The sequence below is a fragment of the Dermacentor andersoni genome, chromosome 3, assembly GCF_023375885.2.
Source record: "Dermacentor andersoni chromosome 3, qqDerAnde1_hic_scaffold, whole genome shotgun sequence".
NCBI classification, from domain to species: domain Eukaryota; kingdom Metazoa; phylum Arthropoda; class Arachnida; order Ixodida; family Ixodidae; genus Dermacentor; species Dermacentor andersoni.
In genome coordinates this window covers 158,592,801-158,613,409 of record NC_092816.1, presented here as the reverse complement: position 1 = coordinate 158,613,409, position 20,609 = coordinate 158,592,801, and the positions used below count along the sequence as shown (strand labels likewise).

The following is a 20,609-nucleotide window of genomic DNA, read 5'->3' as shown; positions in this document are numbered from 1 at the left end:
TTATCAATTATTTTCTGACCTATCATACACTGAAGCTGTGCTCCAAGTTACCGGAAATGCTCCAATGAACGTTGCGTTATGTATCCTGTGCCTAAATTAATTTGGGAAGTATCTTACTCAGAATATAAAGAAATACTTTGGTTCTTGTAAGAGCAAATAAATTATAAGCAAATAATTGTACAGAAAACAATATATATCGTGCAATGCTGCACGCTCATCATCCCTTATTTTGTTGCAATTCTAGGATAGAATAAGCATGCGCCTATCAGCGATGGATACATGAAACTGCTTGGTTGTATTCAAACTGTAGTAATGTGCGACGTATCTTTTTTGTATAGTTCTATCGACCTCGTAGTTTTTTTCACTGCCAGGAACCACGTGCATCTTCAAAATAGATAAACGCGAAATTCCCTTGAGCACCATTGAAAGACTCTTGTCAGGATTATGGTGAGACGTCGAAAATTGAAGCTCATGTTTGCGCTTCCTTTCGTTATCGCTCCATTACATACCCCTCTGCTTGTGTGCGCAGGCAAAAAAAATTCTTCAGCTGTGCAGGAAGAGAAACATACGGCGGCACAGCGTTGTCTCATCCAACAATAACAGGTATTAAAAATTGTGCACACGGCACGTTGAAATAGATGAATAAAAAACACCATGCAACAGGAAACATCTATTCTCCGAATTACTTGGTTAAGAACGAGGTTGAAATCAACGAGGGTTGTTCTACCTGGTATGTGAAATGTTGTGCAGTTTCTTATATGTCAAAGCGCTATGCCAATGAAATTGCCATGAATTGTTAATGCGTGCTAATCGACATCCAGCATGTAAAATTGAGAGCGTTGAAAACGTATGGTGTGCTCATTTTGATCTTAGCTAAATATAATGCACCTGTATATAAGCTACTAAAAATGGCTTCATTTTAGGTCTTCACTAACGTTAGAAAGCTCGCGAACTGTATACTTTTACTGGCGTCATGCCTTTTACAATAGCGTATATTTTCAGGGTTGCAGTGTCGTGGTGAAACCTGTTGCGCCTTCGTGTTCAGAATATCTTCGATCTATATATACGTAGAGAACAAGTAGTGCGCTTGACAAAAGTGTACAGCAGGCGTATGTGTGGATGTAGGATATTGTAACCAACATAGGAAAAATATTTATTCAGGACTTGAAGAACTGCCACGAAAAGCAAAATGGCCACTATGTCGTAGGCGTCCTAATGTTTGCATTTAACATCTCCTAATGCCTTGTCGTCCTTGGACGCAACATAGCTCTTTTCGCACACAAAGCCTGAAGTGTGAGTCAACTGGCTTAGGCTTCCTGTCGTAGAGTATATGGTTTCGAATGGGTGGCAGGCGTGAGTTGTGCACTCGGAGAGCATCTACCGCTGGTCGTGAGACGCGCGAGAGTGTTGTTCACTTTTCTCATCCAGTGAAGGGCACCATGCGGTCGACAGCAGTTTGCCCAGCAACATTTGAAACAAACCACGCTTCCTTGGGAGTCCAAAGTCAAACTATATCCCCAGGATAACAAGTAACAGACCGGTGTTGTATGTACTAGCGTCCGTTGAAGTTTGCCTCCTACGCAGAAGTATGCAGTCGCGCGAGGCGAGGCGGGCCTTTACCAAGGCGTAGGCTGTCGGCCACCTTAAGGTGATCATTAGGATAAAGAGCATGCCAAGCAAATACCGGGACGCGCGACCATTAAGATGGTAGAACAGACTGTAGCCGGTGGTGTGGCGTTTTGCAGTTTTGTACGATTAAGTAATAATACGTAGAGCGTCAATCCAATCCTGCTGATCGCGGAATGAAACACATAGGAACAATATTATGGATCGTCCGATAAGCGTGCTGAGACCGGTTTGTGTGTGGGAGATATGACGTCGAATGTCTGCAGATTGAGTCACATAAACCTAGAAGCTCTTCCACGATATGCGCAGTCCACGACAAGAAGAATGAAATGAAGTGCAGTAGCATTCCGGCTGCAGTCGCCGATGGCATGGCCGCTGTTTCGCAGTTGCGCCGAAAGTATACAGAGCAGATAATTACCCAGCGGTTGCCCTAGGAGGCTTCATGAAAAAGAGCCTAATAGATTCATGGAAAACTGTCTAAAACCGCGAGCCAGGAGATAGAACGAGGTTCCAGAACACCAGGTGTGGCAGTGGTTGGACGTTGTCAAAAGAGAACTTCTTCTGGAAGAAAGCAGAAGCAAATGCCAATAATAACTTGGCCGCGGTACACGATTTCTTATGGCATATTCTCAGGCACGAAGTCATAGATGACGATTTCGTGGAGGTGCTCTCAGAGATACATATAGAGGCAACGGAGTACAAAATTGTGCGGGATGGGCACAAATACAATGAAGTGCCGGAAATCACCAAGAATTAAATGACTGATGTCGGCTGCCTCCATTGTTGTTTAAGGCTTATGTAAGGACATAGGAAGACGACTGGAAAAAAGTGAATGAAGGTTTCATTTGTCAACGTACGTAATGGGCGCATGATTCAACAGATGGTCTCTAGACTGATGTGTGTGGACGACATATCACTGCTAGCGCACAATGCTAGAGGTTTGCAAGCATTTGAAAATATGTGGGGCAACTCCGCAACAAATCTTTGCATTACGTTTACCACCGAGAAATCTGGAATTACGATCTTCGAGGAAGAGACGAGTAATTATTCGATGTCACTTCAACAGCAAGTCATACCCATAGTTAAATAATATAAATACCTCGACGTATACATCAACGAAAACAAGATGCATTCAAGCAGCCACCAAGATAATCAGCAAATAAATGTGAAACGGAATGGAGCAATATTGAAACATGGACCACTTTGGGGCCACCACTATGGGGCCACCATAAATATGAGATGGTGCGTGTATCCTGGAAAGGAGTAATGGTACCTGCGGTATCGTTCGCAAATGTCATTGTGTGTGCAGAACTGGATATCTTGTCGGGGTTGAAAGTCAACCAAAGATTGGTTAACACAACCAACTCACAAATGAGGCAGTGCGTGGTGACATGCAATCGGCATCTTATAAAGTGAAAGAAGCGCCGAGCAAACTTATTTTTGAAGAAAAACACAGAAACATGGATCCAAATGAGGGGCGGCCCATGTGCACATGTATCTCTACCTGAAAGCGTGGACACAGAATGAATGAAGTGCTGAAGGTAGTCGACAACCAAGTACAGGGTATTCAAAGTGTAAATAGATACGAGGAGTCATCAAAAAGACAGTGAGAGAAGCGGACACAGCTAATGCGACGCATAGAATGAAAAAAAAAAAGGCCATGGGGTTTTACAAGAATTGGAAGAAAGCTATTTGATGGGAAAATCTCTAGCATAACAAAAATGGCCATGCCTTGGCCTTGGAAAGTCGGGCAGGTTGCCTAAGGAGAGGAAATGCCACAGCAAATACTCGCAAGAATACAAGGCATGTTCATGCTGCAGCAAAAATCCGGAGACCACTCAGCGCATCCTAATGGAATGTGAAGGGAGAGACCCGTGTGAGCAGGGAGAAATGTAGGTAACGTGCATCTTCCAGAAGCGCTTGGGCTCAAATTGGACGAAAGCATCAACAAGTGAGCAGTCGAGATAAGCCAGAGGCGTTTGGAGAATTGATGGAAAATTGGTAAGGAAGCGATTTCTACGACCGGATTCGCTGCAGGCATAAGTTGCGGTATAAAGTAGATAAAAGTTTTCAGGGAGATTAAAAAGATTAAGGAGCTGTATACAGAAGTACTAGAATTAAAAGCATGCATAGCACACTTATTAACTGAAGCGGGCAAGGTCACTATTTGTCACCGCCCCGTTTCAAAAGGGATGGTATTAAGTCATCATTATCATTCAACGACGACACTTCTGCAGCTGGCCATATACAACTCAACTGAACGTTGCAAACAGGTACATCTAAGGTCCACTTAAGGGCAATAAAGAGTCCGCTCAGCGTCTAAGTTACTTTAGCTAGGGTCGTCATCCGTACCTGGCAGAATTCTTGGCCGGAGACTATCCGGTACAACCGCAAGGAAGCATGCACGCGGTGCTTAAATAGTTATATTTGCAGGAACTCGTGATGCACACAGTACGTGCTTGTTAAAGTAGAACGGGTCATTGTAAAGCGCGGCTCGAAATTGGTGAAGCCATTGCTTGGCCTTCAGACATTGAGGTCAGTGAAATCGGGTGTCTTGGAGGTGACTACGCCATCTAACACATCTTTGTCGCAGACCGCCCCGCTAAGTGACATCAGTAGAAATCAGTCTGCGTCAGCATGTCTTCACCTACTTGTGTGAGAAGCAACGAAGTTTAACTCCTGTAACCACAGAGCCCAGCGCGCAAGGCGCCGACAAAGGTCATCGACGTGCAGAAGCTCACACAGAGGATGGCTATCTGTGAAAATCATAAATGGGCATGCGCACAAGTAAGAGCGAAATCCCTGAACCGCAAAGAACACAGTGAGACACCCTTGTACTGTCACCGCGTAATTGCATTCAGATTTGCCTACAGTGCCGCTTGCACGAGCGATCACGTCCCGTCAGTTGTGATTGCGTTGGACCTGTACGGCACACAAAGAAACACCACAAACATTTATGTGTATCTTGGTCTGCGCTGTAGAATCTAAGTGACGAAAGAGAGGACTGAAGTTCAGAAAGAATTTCAGTTACCGAAATGCAGAATCGCACTCAGATATCTGCTCAAACGGGGTGTCTTTGTGTAGGGGGCTTGTCAGATCATTAGCAATGCCCCATATCGATACGGGCGAAATACGAAAACGTCTGTCTACTTTGATTTCGGTGCACGTCAAAGGATCCCAGGTGGTCAAAATTACCGGTGGAAAATTGGTGTACTACGGCGTACCTCATAAACAGATCGTGGCTTTGGCACGTAGAACCCCATAATTTAACTAGCAGCTACCTTCTTCAGACGATTATGACGGACAGCGCATTTGTCAATGAGATGACCCAGCATGTGTTTGAGGATCACCTACGTGACAGTTCTTGGAAATAAGAACGCGGCCCGCATTTTTTATACAGTCCAGGACAATATCCAGGCGCATTTTGTTCTCACTAAATGTGCATCCGAAAATGAAGTCACCGAGTCACCGGACCAGGACGACTTTTTCTTCAACTGCGAGGCTTTTCTTTCGAGGAATCCGTATAGGTTTCCTTCGTAGCAATTGCTACAAACGGGTGGATGTCTGATTTTCCCTTTATTGATTACTTCTCTCCGCCTTGCGGGCTTCCGCAGAACTATTACGTCAATATCACAAACTGCTGCGCCATTTGAAGCTATGCAGGTTGGTTGTCAAGCAAGCTCTAAAAGAATGCTGAGGTGTCGCACAATCCAGAAGGATTCACATCAAATTCGAATAAGCCATCCATGGTTATGGATACATTCTTTCTGCTAGCCTGATGCGTCAGGATTACCCATAGCCCTAGCATAGGTCCACTGAAGAAAAATATGAGGCCAAGTGAAGGTCGTTGACTGCATCATCAATACTCGTCCTTCTTAGTCACTGCATCGAATCGGCCATAATCGGCAGAGAATCCCTATCTACCGTCTTTTTTCTAACGTGTGATACCGCAGCTGCCATAGAACTTGGAAAATCTTCTATTACTACATTTTTTCGTCATTTTACTTACCTGAAGTATTGCACTGGATCTTCAGAGTTTCTCGTTGACTTGAGTTGGCTTGATGGCATTCTGAGCAGCAGACAATAAGGGGTCGAGAACAAGCCAGGTATGTTTGTACGAGCGCACCCGGCGAATGCCGCTTCCTCGTTTCAAACACGGAAGTCTTGGCAATGTTTCGCTCGAGCGACGCTTATAATTATCAACGCAATATTGCTATATGAAATACCGCGATCGTCCCGCTATAGATCTACAGTCAGCGCAAGCCTCTTGCCACGCCTTTCTGCATCACGGGTATGTCTCCTGTTTTGGACAATATCAGTCTATCCATGGTTCTAGGCGGCGCGTTATTACCTCAACCCTTTCTTTTGAATGCGGTAAATGAAAGCGTGTATCATATAACTTACTTGCACAGAAAATGCACTGGGTGTAACAATAAACAAATGACTCAAGGCACCAGCGTTTCACCGCGTGACTCCTTCTTTTCGGCCACCTATGAGGCAATGCGTCAGTAGTAATAACCGTAAAGAGAATCTAGATAAGCCAATGAAAATGGAGTTGTACCTAGAGTTGAAGTAAATATCTTGGTACTCTTAGTTCATTCATCTGAGGGCGTCGCCAGAGCTTGCGGCGATCTCCACCTTGGCCAAACCCTGACCTTGCCGAATAGCACCCCTGTTCATCGAATATCTCAAGCTCGGCACGCGAGACACAATAAGAATATTGTGTTAGAGGGCCCGCTTATCCCGGATTGATATTATGTAGAGGCTCAAAACTCGAGAACGTTTTGTAAGGCTGCGCAGTGTGAAAAACTGCCCTTTGCTTATAAAGCACATTCATCATTATATGAGCAAAACGAGCACAAGCTAAAAGAGGGAGCGAAAGTTTCGAAAAGCAGACATGAAAAGTGGACAAGTGGAGATGTCCACTTGTCGAAACGTTGGCTCCCGCTCTTACCTTGTTCTCGCTTTGCTCATATTTTTGAATTTCCATCTTCCGCCTTCCCTGTTTTCCCTCCATTAACATATCGCACTCACGTCATCTGAGCGACTTTTTTACCACAGAAAGAAGCTTCGTGCAAGCGTGTCCAAGGCCGGGAGGTTAACATGGTGTATTTGTTAGGGTACGGACGAAGACGTATATTCTTTATTTAGCCCGTGTTTCCGGCTGTCTAGAAGCAAGACACGTTCTGCCGAGTTAACCGTTGACACGCCGGCACGCCCGTTCCCGGTTGACACCAGCCCAAACGGCAATAAAAAGTTTTTCTTCCCACAGGGCACATGCCTTCGATCTGCACAGACACTGTAACTATATTTAACTTTGCCAAAACAGGCAACGAGAATGTACACAGCGGTCGACGCGCACCCAGTCGTATCAGCAGAGACACAAGCTTGATTACACTTCTGCTACGGATGGAACATTGCCATTGGAGCAAACATCTCCCTGCGGACAAGGCCAGCAGACAATGCTGCAATCACTTCATGGGTGGGTCGACAAATGAGAACAAACTGTCGTGAAATCTCCACCAAAAAAGGACAACTCAGCAGATCGTACAAAAACCGGACGCAAAGGCTTGCCACTAACATCATAAAACATTGCAGCCTGATCCCACCAAAATAAAGCTTGCGCCCCAAGGGACCTGTAAAAGAGTTTTCAGGAGCGCCTCCATAACCGGGACAGAGAGGGGGATGCGCACGCTTTGACCATATTGCGCCCGCTCCATCGCGCGACCTTCACTTCTGGCGTGCATCAACATGCTCAGGAAGACGCTGCCTCTCCCGTCTCAACTTCGCAGGCTTCCCTCTTATGCGCTGTAGACGGTGCGTAGTCCATGGAGTTTCAACAAATTATCAGAGGCAACTTTTGTGCTAGTGTTAAGGGGAGTTGCAACCATGGCAGTTCAGTCAGCATGCGAATGGTGGGTAGCACATGGATTTGCCTATACTTTGTAATTTGCCTTTTGGCTTTAAATGGCTTAGTGACTTTGCAAATAGATTATTTTTGAGAAAGTACCATGTTATGACTAATTGCATACAGGTTATTAAAATTCTCCTACGGCGAAATTCGAGCACAAGACCTGAACTGAATTTAATTGCGGGGATTGGCGTGCCACAACCACGATTTCATCATGAGGAACGCCGTAGTGGGGGACACCACATTAATTTTCACCGCCAGAGCATTTTTAACACGCCGCCAATGGACGAGACACTGGCGTTTTTGCATTTCGAATCCCATCGAAATGTGGCCGCCGCGGCCGGAATTTGGTCCCGCGAACTGCTGCTTAGCAGAGCAACACCGTACCCGCTCAACCACCGCGGCTGCTAACACAGGACCTCACGGTCAGAAGACCGATGTTGTCACCTAGTATTTACGCCGAAGAAAGCAGCAAAACTGTAAATGATGAAACAAACTTTTACTTGTGCCCACAGAAGTAGGTTACACTCAAAGGACAATGATATCCGCGAACACAGTCGCTGATCGTCCGAACCTGATCTGCTGTTCTAGCATGAATTTTCAGAAAAAGTTGCTGTTGCCGTCATATCTGACGGCAGGAATGACAGTCTTTTGCATTTCGGATGAGTCTAATAAAATACAATGATACACACCATGACTAACTCAATTTAAATAAACATGGCTGAGCCATAAATTCACGCATAGAAGCCTTATATACGTCAAGCAGAATAAAAGTAGGGAATAGCGACTAAGTAATAAAAGGTGTCACCAGACCACTGCCTGTCACCGGCCTTATATTAACTGAAATGTACTAGAGAATACTACAGATATATGCAGTGACATTATGTGTCTCGTTCTTAACCAATCCGGTGAATTATCTAAGAATTGGAACATCGATAATATCGGTGCCCCTCTCTCATCTGGTAGCAGCCATTCACCCGGTAATTATCGACCTATTTCACTAACATGCACATGCTGCACTTGCACTTGAGCACGTTATATAGTATAAACGTTATAAACAGGGATAAGGTGTCTCAGAAAAGCTGGCCAACGCTTCGATAGGAGGACCTATCTTCGTCAAAGGCGGCCTCGTCATCCTCGGCATGTTACTTTTAACAGGTTAGTAGAGTGAGGTCACGTGCGGTTGCTGTCGGTGGCAGCTGGTTGTAAAAGGAGAGACTGAAAAGAAAATGAGCACTGTCGCCTGATATCTATGGGCGTGGTTCCTCAGACAAGGGGACAAGAGCGGGGGAGTGGCAAGGCGGGGAGAGAAAAAAAGAAAAAAAGAGACCAAGAGGGAAAGCAATAAAAAGAAAAGGAAAGGAAGAGCATGGGAGGGGGCTGGGGGAGCGAGAGGTTAGGGAGCATTCAGAGGTTGGTAGGCGGTATTTTTTTTTTTGTAGCTTTAGAAGAGTCGGTCAGCTGGTCAGTGCGCGAGTAACAAAAAAGGCCCAAAAACATCAATTGAAAGGATGACGAGTAGCGTAGAAGTAATGCGTCGGATAATATTGAAGGAGTTAACATAGCGACAAGGAGTGTGGGGTGGAGTGCATGGGGTAGTTGGAAGGCAGCGGCTTGGTCGTTCAAGGGGCCTTAGACCCAGTAGCTCTATGTAGGCGTCGTCGCGGCGGTATACAGAAGTGGCGACTCCCTGTGGCTCGGCGCCTCAGCCACACAGGGTGTCGCCGCTTCTGTAAATGACACTCAGAGTAAATGAGACACTCAGAGTAAATGAGGTGCGTTATTTGTAAGAGAAATAAAAATTACAGAATCCGCATAGTCGCATAAAGTGCGTGCCGATAATGGCTAAGTTTACACTGATATAAACTTTCAAATACCCTTATTTATTATCTCTTCTCAAAGAACTTGGTGTGCGTCTCAGCATGTTTCTTTACAATAATTTCGTTTGCATTCATGTGGTTTGTCTTCGATTACGTGAGAAAAAGATCAGCCTAAACTTAACTCTCTTTATGTAGGTGACCCTTGTATAGCTTAACATCTCTGATATCTACTGTCCACCAACAAAAAAATTATGCCAGCACTGCGCTTAGCGCCTTGAAGGGCAGATTGGAGCCTTGAAGTTAAGACGTGAGTTAGAGCCACACTTGCGCCCGAGTTCATAGAAGCTTGTCATTTTCTTCTTTTGCGGCCACTAGAGTTTGAGATCAACTTGTTTTCATGACTGTCGCAGTAAAATGCAAGGACATCTTCGAATTGAAACACGAGTATCACAGCCAGTGGGGTCCTTTCTCCTTAAGTTTAGTCTGCGGGAAGGACCTCAAATGAAATCATTGCTGTGGCTACGCTTACCTGCACCATTTGATGTTAAAAATGATACAGCAGCTTTCTTTCAAAATTACCTAATGAAGAAATGCGAAGTACGTGCGCGGTAAATATTTTTAAAAGAAAACATGCTAAATTCTTTTCAGAATTATTCAATAGCGTGCAGTGTATTCACAAAATCAGTGTTTATAAAATAATGCACGCTTGCCGGCAGGGACAGATATAGAGAAATAAAAGCTGACATCCACTGCTAGAATGATAACAAATTGTAAACAACCATTACATTATCAAATTGTGCCCTTCTGGAATAAATATAAAGGAACAGAGCGCTGTAGTGAGTCAATAGAAAGTAAAATATGTGATCATGGTGCATCGTGCAGCCATTGACGTCCTGCTGTTACTACCTCTTTAATATTTTCTGTTATAAGCTCATTCCTCACAAAATTGAGTGAGCTGATAGTGCATTCTGTCGTGGTTTTGAATAAGTTCGCTTTAGGTTTCCAGGTTTGTGTAAAAGATTATTCTGTCACTACTTTATCTTTATTGATGAGTGGGTTGTATACTGCGGTTTTTACATCTCGATTTAGCAATCTTAATTAATTTTATTTGTTTTCTGCGTGAAGAAATGTTTCACATCATACCTAAATTCTAAAAACGAGTAAGTAAGATTGTGGAATCTGTGACTCTGTGCATGGTTATAAGTTTCTGTATTTTCCGTGGCGCGAACACCCAGGCACCGAGGCACTCCCCTGCCTTTTAGTTTCTACCCTTTCTGTCTAGCCTTTAGTTTCTAGCCTCTCAAGGCAAGTCCTGAATTAAAGTGAACTTGAAATGCCTCTATATCCCACTTATTTTTCTCAGCTATTCTCATCATTGAAATTGATGTTGCGGAAGTTATATGAAAAGTGTAACACGACTTAAGTTTCGTGCTGAAGCACGGCCTTCTGGAACATGCCCCTTTGTAGTTGCATCTGCTCCTTTCATTCAAGGATGACCTGCAGTGACTGAGCGCTTGTTTCAAAACTATTTCATGTGATACTCCATTTGAACTAATACCACTATGACATGAAACTATTTTGTTGTCGCAGCAGTGAGTCGTCAAGTGATGTAGCCATCTTTATGCTTCGCTCTTTGGAACTGTTCCCTCACATGCCACTCTATTTTTGAGCACACAGACCAGCAGCGTATGACGGCGCACTGCTGCCGCAATCAGCAGTCACGGACGCAGAAATGTTTGCGCACGTCACGTTCACATATTCGTCCCCTATAACATACCGACGTCACGCGCTGGTTGAAACAGTTTCATTTCCGACGATCGAAAGGTCAGGACGCAATTCCTTATCTTGTATGTAAAATTTAGTTTTTTCTAGTTCTAGGACAGAGACACAAATGTAAGCGGACAGTATATCGTACGGTGAGAATACTTTTACGTTTTATGGAATTTTGAAAGACCACTTGTCGCAGATAACGTAATTTTAGTCCTTCAGGTCTGTTATTCTGAGACGCAGACATTAGTTGCACAAGAAATCAAAACACATATTGTGACTAAATGAGCAATATTAGTAACTTCATAATGAATTAATTTACAGCTCATATAAAATTTTAAGAAATGCAGCTGCTGAGTTTGCAGGGCCTATCTACACGGAATGAATTTCCAGAATCACACCAGTTCTGATATACACAACATAAAACTAGCCGTAAAAATGGACAGATTTTTTTTTCACTTACTTTAAAAAAACACGCGCTTTGATGCATTGAAGGCCAAAAGTATCTGAAACGACCGTGTATTTCGTCCCACAATTCTGGAAAGAACATCTCGAAACTGGTGTCATCCTGGAAATTAATTTTAAGTGGATACTTCTTGCAATCACGTCAGCTACACTTCGTAAATTGCAATGTGTACTATAAAGTAATTAATTAGGAAGTTAAATATATAATTTTTGTTAATCAGTTCAATAGGTCTTTTTTTCTTGTGGTAGTAATGCCTGTCCCCTCAAATATTCCAGTTCAACCACAAAAGCTATACTATCTGCCAGAGGCGATATTGAAAAATTCCGAGAAGTTTCAAAATGGTCACTACATATATTGCGGAATGCAATGGCGAGTTAGGAAGTGCGATTGAGGACAACGCCTCAACTGAATGCGGGATATGTGTAAAGGTTAATGGCATTACTTTTGACCTACACACAATGCCTGTACGATTCAGCAAAGGACGAAAACAAGAGCGAAACAACCAAATCGACTGTGCACTGACTTCCTTGAGGGCCTTTTATTACAGAGCAAGGGAAGATCTTGGCTGTCTGAGCATGTGTTGGTGCTATCATGGATGTCTTCATGTGAAAATTTCTCAGTACAAATAAACACTTGTTGGTTACCCGATATAAGCAATGCGTCGTTGAGCTCAATGAGCAGTAGTGTTTGCTTATTGTGCAATAATGTTTTCTTAAAACTTTCAAATTTTTAACAGTGTTCCACTTAGTATTGAAAACACCTTAACGACCTTTTTTTTCTTTTTGGCCGATATTATCGTTACGTTTCTTCGTATACATCTTTAAAGAACTTGCCCACAGGAATTAATTTCTACACTTAAAGAAATTGACAAGAACATTAGCGCTTATATATTAGGTTCTAACTAAATGTTGTACTTCTTTTTCTGCAGAAAGAAAATGAAGCTTATGCTGGCCCTCCTCGCTTTTGCCATTTCTGGCCTCTTGGTGCCAGGTAAGCACGCCTTTACGAATCAGAAATTCCATAACTTCAACATGTATGGAACAGTTACCAGCAACCCACCGTAGGATGCAGCTTCATCAAATCAAGCGACGACTTACACATACCGAAAAAAAGAGCTACAAAGAAACTTCGAGCGGTTTCTTCAGAAATCTCCCAAAGTAAAGAAATACAATGTTGGCTGCTGTTCGCAGTTTTGAAGCGGTATGGGCTAGTTTTAGCAGAAGTGGGTCTATGACTAAACTAAGGTGACCAGAGAGTTCGTAGATGGGATAGAGAGGCCACAATAAAAGCACATTAAAATTTCAATAACGATATTAGTAGCCCGAAAATTTGTATTATGGAGCAAGGTTTATATGCATTCCCTACACCATAAATTGAAATGAAAAAAAAGTACATGATTATTGAAAGGCAGGCGTTCAATGGTCTGATAACGCGCGTTCATGTGAAAAATCCTTCAGAATAATACCACTCGTACTTAATGCATGAAAATAATGAAGAAACCAAAGTAGCTTTTCTATTCGAATGTCAGGGTATACTGTGAGTGAGAAAGCAGCACTGAGCCACACTGATAGAGCCATCGATATTGTGGGATAGTCAGGATCAAATCTAAATTCATGGAGAATGGATGGATACGCAGGGGATCGGTGAAAGCGCGATGTTCTATTGGTGGCGCAAAGTAAGCGAGCACACACATTACTGGAGACAGGGTCTTCTTTTGGGAACGCGCACGGATTTGCAGTATCTAGAATATTTATATCTTGTGACACTTACAGAAAAAACGGCCATTTCACGTCTGCAGAGTGTACTCGCAAGTCATAAAGTATGTCATAACGTAGGTAACAACGAGACAGAAAGCAAGAATTAGTCGCGGAGCAAGTAAAATAATGGTACGGATACATTTAGCACCAATATTCTCTGAAATTAGCCACATCGCACCATACACTTCAGAAATTCAAGGGTTGGCCGACCTGCCTTTTTGGTAAAAAACAAAGGGTCAAGTATGTGTCGACATAAAAAGACAATGTTCGCGTAGTTGACCGGGAAATACGATCTGACTCGTATACTAAATTAGGGAATAATGAGCATAAAAAACAGAAAGCAGTGAAATAAAGATATATCATCACCATTTATTCTATGAATGATTACACCCACCATGTAATCCGACATCGTTGTCTTCAGTTTTCACAATTAGTTGACGCTTCATTAATTATTTCAAGAATTCAGCTTACGTATAAACGAATATAAAGACTAGTATGCAACAAAAAGAGACGGTCATATCATCATCATTAGGAAGGCAGCATACCTGAAACGTTGATCGTTTGGATTCATCTTTTGGCTAGTTCCTTTTACGTGATGCAGAAACAGGTTATGCAGAAATCATGCAGGCTGATTATCAAAATAAGCGAATAGATTTTGGGCTCCGCTGAATTATCTAAGAAACTTTATGGATCAGTAGAACGCATCGAACGAACCAGCCTAACTATGAAGGGGGCCGGCTTAAATCTTGCTACCTCATTTCATTATCAAGCCTTGTTGTAGTGGAGTGTAAACCTTTCGGACGAGTAACGCAAGTATTTCCACTGTATCAGTCAAAGATTTCATTGTTCTTTGGATTCAAGCTTTTGTTTGGTTGTACTTCAGATTCTATAAAAACGCACACGCTTCTGTTGCACTTGTGGTTTTATTTTGTTGCGTCTTCGGTAACCACAAACGCCTGTGCAGAGAACCATTAACAATGTTGCAAATGAGAAGTTGGAAGAAAGGCTATCGTCATTCTTAACTGGCGACCGTACATGAGCAGCGCGTGCAGGAAAGTGCAGGGCTACGCGAGTAGCCTGCCACACATAAGCGGAAATTCACCTTTTTTTGCTGAGTTCAATTTATTCAACTTCAATTTATTGATCTTCGTGCTTTGTAGCACGAAACTACAAAGGAAACCCGTCCGGTTTCCTTGGCAGCTTCGTGTTACACTCGCGTGGATAAGAATTTCACCTTTCACGAATGCTCACTTCACCTTGCGCGATGGCGCAGAACTGATGTGCCATGGTCTATGTCCTTTTACATCTAGTTGTCCATTAATTCGCCCTCGTGCTTCGATCTACTAGTTTCCTGTTAGCTGAGGTGGTATGGCAACTGCCCCGGACAGTCGTTGGTCCCGGCGTACAATCCCGGACCAGGACGGATTCTTTCCTCAAATGGGAGGCCTTATTTTTAAGAAACCCGTATGGGTGTCCTCTGCCGCTTCGTGCTAAATTCGGGTTGATGACAATTTTACCTTTGATAAATACTTCCTCCATCTTGCAGCGTTGTGCGGAACTGATATGCCATATTCTGTGTCCCTTTACCTTGAGTTGTCGATTAATTCACCCTCGTACTTCGATCTGCCACCCTCTTGTTAGCTCATATGGTATAGCGACCGCCGCGGAATGCTGTTGGTCCAGGCCTCAAATCGCGGACCAGGACTAAATTTACGATATGAACGATAGTCCAGCCTGTCTCGTCGTCTGTTCCTGTCCATGTCAGAAGGTTCTGCTGGAAACCAATTCTGCTATGTACAACCAACGAGATCAGGCAAGTGTAACTCTGACGAATTTTTACACAACTGTGGTCTTATTTCTGAGAAACCCGTATGGGTTTCCTTTGTATCTTCGTGCTACATTCGTATGGATCACAATTTTACCTTTCATGAATACTTTCTCCCCCTTGTGGAATTCTGCAGTACTGATTTGCTATGTTCTGTGCCCCTTTGCACAGAGTTGTTCATAAATTCGCCCTCGTGCTTCGATATACTAGCCTAGTGTTAGCTCATATGAAATAGCGACTGCCCGGAATGGTGCTGGTCCCTGCCTCAAATCCGGGACAAGGACGAATTTTTACCCTCATCTTCGAGACCTTATTTTTGAGAAACCCGTAAGGGTTTCCTCGGCAGCATCGTGCTATATTCGGTTTGACGACACGTTTACTTTGTATGAATACTTCCTCCATCTTGCAGAGTTGCATGGAACTGATTTGCCATATTTTGTGTCCCTTTACATGGGGGTGTCAATTAATTCACCCTCGTACTTCGATCTGCCGCCTTCCTGTTAGCTCATATGGTATAGCGATCGCATCGGAAAGCTGTTGGTCCCGGCCTCAAATCCCAAACCAGGACAAAATTTACAATACGAACGATAATCCAGCTTGTGTCTTGGTCTCTTCCTGTCCGTGTCAGACATTCCGCTGGAAACCAATTCTGCTTTGTACAACCAACGAGCTGAGGCATGCATTACTCTGGTTTCCTTTGCAGCTTCTGGCCACATTCGTGTGGATGAAAATTTTACCTTCATGACTACTGTCTCCACCTTGTGGGATTCTGCAGAACTGATTTGCCATATTCTGTGTCCCTTTGCACCGACTTGTCTATTAACCAGCCCTCGTGCTTCGATTTGCTACCTTCTTGTCATCTCAGTTGGTAGAGCGACCACCCCGGAAACGTGCTGGTCCCGGCCTCAAATCACGGACCAGCACGAATGTTTCCTCAACTTTGAGGCTTTGTTTCAGTGAAACCCGTATTGTTTCACTTCGCAGCATCGTGCTACATTCGCGTGGATAACAATTTTACCTTTGGTGAATATTTCGTCTACCTTGAGGCAATCCCCAGAACTGAAGGGTCCCGGGTTGGCGAAAATCCGGCGTCTGTCTCGGACATCGTTTCGACAAACAGAGTTTCGCACAATACAAACCTAGGCCCTCTATGTGGCACAAGAAACTTACTGCACTTATTCTATTTCTCAAGCTAAAATACGTAGAGCAATCATAAGGTACTGCTTACACATAACCTACAAACATGAAAGCTCTCGGATTGTAATCTGAATATACAAGAAAACATATCTATGTTACGGGAAAACTCAAACGAACCTTTTTCCAGCCTGTCAACAATACATAGACTGGCGACGGCGTCCGCCGTTAGTGCGCGACGGCGCGTGAATATCTCGGAGTCCACGAAGCGGCGTACTCGCTTCCTTGAAACACTTCCAGATAGTGCTCGCCTCCGTCGCACCGCGGCCCACGCAAGAGGCCGCGTTTCTACAAGAAAGCCCGCCTTCGGGCATAGGTTTCACCGGGAGCGTTTCCCGGTAAAAATTGCTACTACATAGGCTGCGGTTGCGGGGAAGCGTGAGAAGCAGTCAGGGATCTTTGAATGCTGTCGCGTTCCACTGTTAATGATGAAGCGCAAGCCTGAAGGAGGAGGAAATAACTTTATTATTGAGTCCTGAGGAAGCCCTCCTCACCCACTATTTGTTTAGTGGTCGGCAGGGGTCGCGGGCCGCACCCACGTGGGACGGGAAGCCCGTGAGCCTCCACCGTTTCGTGAGCCCTCTGGACGGTCCGGAGCTGGGTCTGGTGGTCGTCGCTTCGCAGGGCGTCCACCCAATCTACTTTACTGAACACGGTGCCGCCTAACGCGGAACGTCGTCAGAGCACGTGCTCTAGCGAGCAGTACGATTCGCCACAATCCGGAAGGTGGACTACCACTCGATTTAATGAAAAATGGTGGAGACGTAATGCTTGAAAAACTAGTGGCTTTGGCACTAGTGGCACTAGAAAAACTAGTGGCATTCAAAGCCCCATTTGGGGCTTTGAATGCCTTGAACGATGAATGACCGGAGTGGTGCACCACTTCAGCAGGTAGATGATTCCACTCTTTCGCTGTTTGAACGAAGAAAGAGTTAAGATGAGTGGAGGTGCGAGCTGGAGGGGGATAAACAGCCTTTGAATGGCTATGATGGGATGAAGTGCGATGCGCAGGCGTGATGTCAGTCTGATGAAGTAGTGAGTGATAAATTGTGTAAAAGAGGCAGTCTTGCTGTTTTGTGGCGCTGCTCGAGGGTTGGAAGGTTCAGAGATGACTTAAGTTTTGTAACGCTAGTGTGGTAAGAGTAGTCAGAATGAATGAACCTTGCTACACGATTCTGTAAAGATTGTAGAGCTGTTGCCAGGTTAGATTGGTGTGGGTCCCACATTGAACATGCGTATTCCAGTTTTGGTCGAACGATTGTTAAATATCCGCGTAGTTTTACTGAGGGCGGTACAAGACGTAGATTACGCCGCAGGTAGCACAGTACACGACTGGCATCATTGCTAATGCTGCAAATGTGCGAGGACCAGCCGAGGTAATTGGACAAGTTAATACCTGGGTACTTATTAGAAGTCACAGCACATATTTCCGAACCGGCGATAATGTAATTAGCTGAAATAAATGATTGGCGACGATGGAAAGCAAGTAGCGAAGTTTGTTTGACATTGAGGGACATTAGCCAATTATTGCACCAAGTTTCAATGACGTTAAGGTCGGACTGGAGAGTGCGAGAATCAGCGTCGTTAGTAATATTACGATAGTTTCCACAATCATCAGCAAATAAACGAATTTTGGAAGAACAATCTATCGGTAAGTCGTTAATGTATATTAAGAAGAGTAGTGGCCCCAGGACTGTGCCTTGTGGCACGCCTGAGGTTACGGGTGATATATTAGGCGAGCATTGGTTAGCGTAAACGAATTGTTGACCGTTAGTCCGAAAGTTTCGTATCCATTGGAGAACACAAGGGTTCACATTAAGACGTCATAGTTTTAGGAAGAGCCATTCACGAGGAACCTTGTCAAAAGACTTTTGGAAATCTAGGAAGAGGTCGTCTATCGGTATGTTTTGATCTAGATGCGAGCTGATGTCATTAATGAATAGAGCTAGTTGAATCTCGCAACACATGCCTTTCTGAAAACCGTGTTGATTAGGAATGAAGAAATTAGCGGAGGTCAGGTAGTTTACAATATGGGAATAAATTCTATGCTCCATTAGTTTAGAAGAAACACTGATGAGGAAAATTGGACTGTAATTGTGGCACGATGACGATGTTCCTTTTATGGTACTGGAATTATCTTACCTATTTTCCAGTTTTGCGGCACCACTCCAGATAATGATTGCTGAAAAATATGGCATAAAAATACACTAGAGATGTGCGCAGTGTTCTTAAGCATTTGGAATTGATTCCATTGGTGCCGGCTGAGGATGTTAATTTGAGGGATTCAATTAGTTTGGTGATATCATATGCTTCGATTGTTATGTCTGGCATCGTTGGGTTCTTGAGGTAAGGACAGTCTAGGATCTGGGAGGTCAGTGTTAAGTTCAGAAGTGAACACAGAAGAGAAGACAGAGTTTAGTACTTCAGATACCTTATGGTCTGAAACACGGTTATTCTCGTTAACTTATAATAATAATGCTTTACAGTTATTTGGGTAATGTATTTCCGAAATTGTTTAGGATTGTTTTGCAGCATGTTAGGGAGTGTTATTGAGTAGAACGTTTGTTTAGCTGTTGCGGCCAAAGAATCAAACTCCTTTTCACTGTCGTAATATTTTCCCAGGCCGGAGCGGTATTGGAATGCTTGGCTTTACGAAAAAATCTTTTCTTTTTATTGTTTATAGGTTTTAATGTGTTGTTGAACCATGGGGACGAAGGTCACTCTGTTAAAATGATAGTTGGTATGTAAGGTGGTATGAGCTGGGCGGCTGTCGCCGCTTCTCCCGGCGGCGGAGGCCCTCCGGCGGGCCCGCCGTCGGCGGCGGCGGTGGCAGCGAGCTCGAGCGAGCGAAAGAGCGAGTCCTAAAACAACGCCTGGAACCATTGGCATCAATAATTGCCGAGCTTAAACGCGAAAATGCGCTCCTTAGGGAGGAAAATTTCAATTTGAAAGGCGAGGCTCCACAACCGCAGCAGCCACAGCAACGTCAAACGACGTTGCCGCGGTGATCGGCGCCTCGATCACCGACTCCATCACGGCTTGAGCCGGCCGGGATGGACACGGACGATGAGGGCAGCTCGGGGGAGACGGCGAATGAACACGATGATCGTCCAGTTACCGCAAAAAGGATCGCACTAGATCCCGCAAGCCCTGACACCAAACAGCGTTGCGGCCGTTATGAGAAACTACAGAAATGAGTTGACAGCATCGAGAAGAGCCTCGAGGAACGTTTTACAACACAGACGGCTCATGTGAACGAAATGTTCAATAACGCGGTAGCTAACCTCTCTGAACAAATAACACAAATGTTCGCCGCGCACTTGGCGCGCATAGACGACATAGAAGCGAGGCTGTCGCCAGCTGCAGGCAGACCAATCAAAACAATGAGCAAGCCGTACACTAGACAGCAACAACACAATCAGCAACAGCAAAACACGCTCACAGACTTAGAGACGCAATCGCAGCTGCAACCACAGCAGCTACCAAGTCGCCTCGATGGCAAGGGGTTAAATTAAACGCAAGCATCACCATGGCTACACACGCAACGAAGCACACTAACACTGGGAAACAACAATACACAATCTGGCAGTGGAACTACCGGGGCTACAGGAGGAAGCGGGGTAATCTTCAGCAATTCATACACAGCCGCGAGACGAAACCGGACGTTTCCTTTTACAGGAGACAAACCATCCGGTCAAACTGGTTGGCTACAAAGCCATAGACGCCACCGCGACGGAGAACAGGCAAACAAGGAAACGAGCTACACCCCGCGTGGCGGGTGGCGCGGGGCCGAAGGCGATGGTTGCGCACCGACCGTCTCCCCCGCCACGCCCGTCGCCGGCCGCTGCCGTGCTCGTTCGACGTAACGTCACTGTGGCGCAGCGAGAACTTGCCTGCATAAAGATACCTCACGTGTTCGTAGAATTAATTCCTAAGAGCGGCCGAGGACTCGTCGTCCTTAACGTGTACAGTAAACCCACACTGCAGCACAGATTCGCGGACCTGCTGCGGGGCGCGCGCGCGGCTTCCGGCGGCGAGCCTCTACTTGTTGCGGGCGACTTTAACGCGCCCCACGGAGCCTGGGGCTACACCCGAGAAACACCCAAAGGCAAACACCTTTGGGTAGACTCGCAAGACCAAAGGCTTGAACTGATCGCGAATCTCGCCGATCCTACTGGGACTCCGCATACTGGGACTCCGCATATCCGAAAACGGCCATAACGGAGAAACCATTAGACTACTT

The 20,609-nt window shown here is 44.7% G+C and overlaps 1 long non-coding RNA gene across 1 annotated transcript in view; it reads left to right on the top strand.

The window, feature by feature from the left end:
- The first annotated feature begins 676 nt into the window (after positions 1-676).
- LOC129382998 (uncharacterized) overlaps positions 677-20,609 on the top strand; it is a 34,635-nt gene continuing 14,702 nt past the window's right edge. Inside the window, exons 1-2 of the long non-coding RNA XR_008610955.1 lie at positions 677-730; positions 12,519-12,580. This is a non-coding gene — a long non-coding RNA (uncharacterized lncRNA). The remainder of the gene's footprint in view (positions 731-12,518; positions 12,581-20,609) is intronic.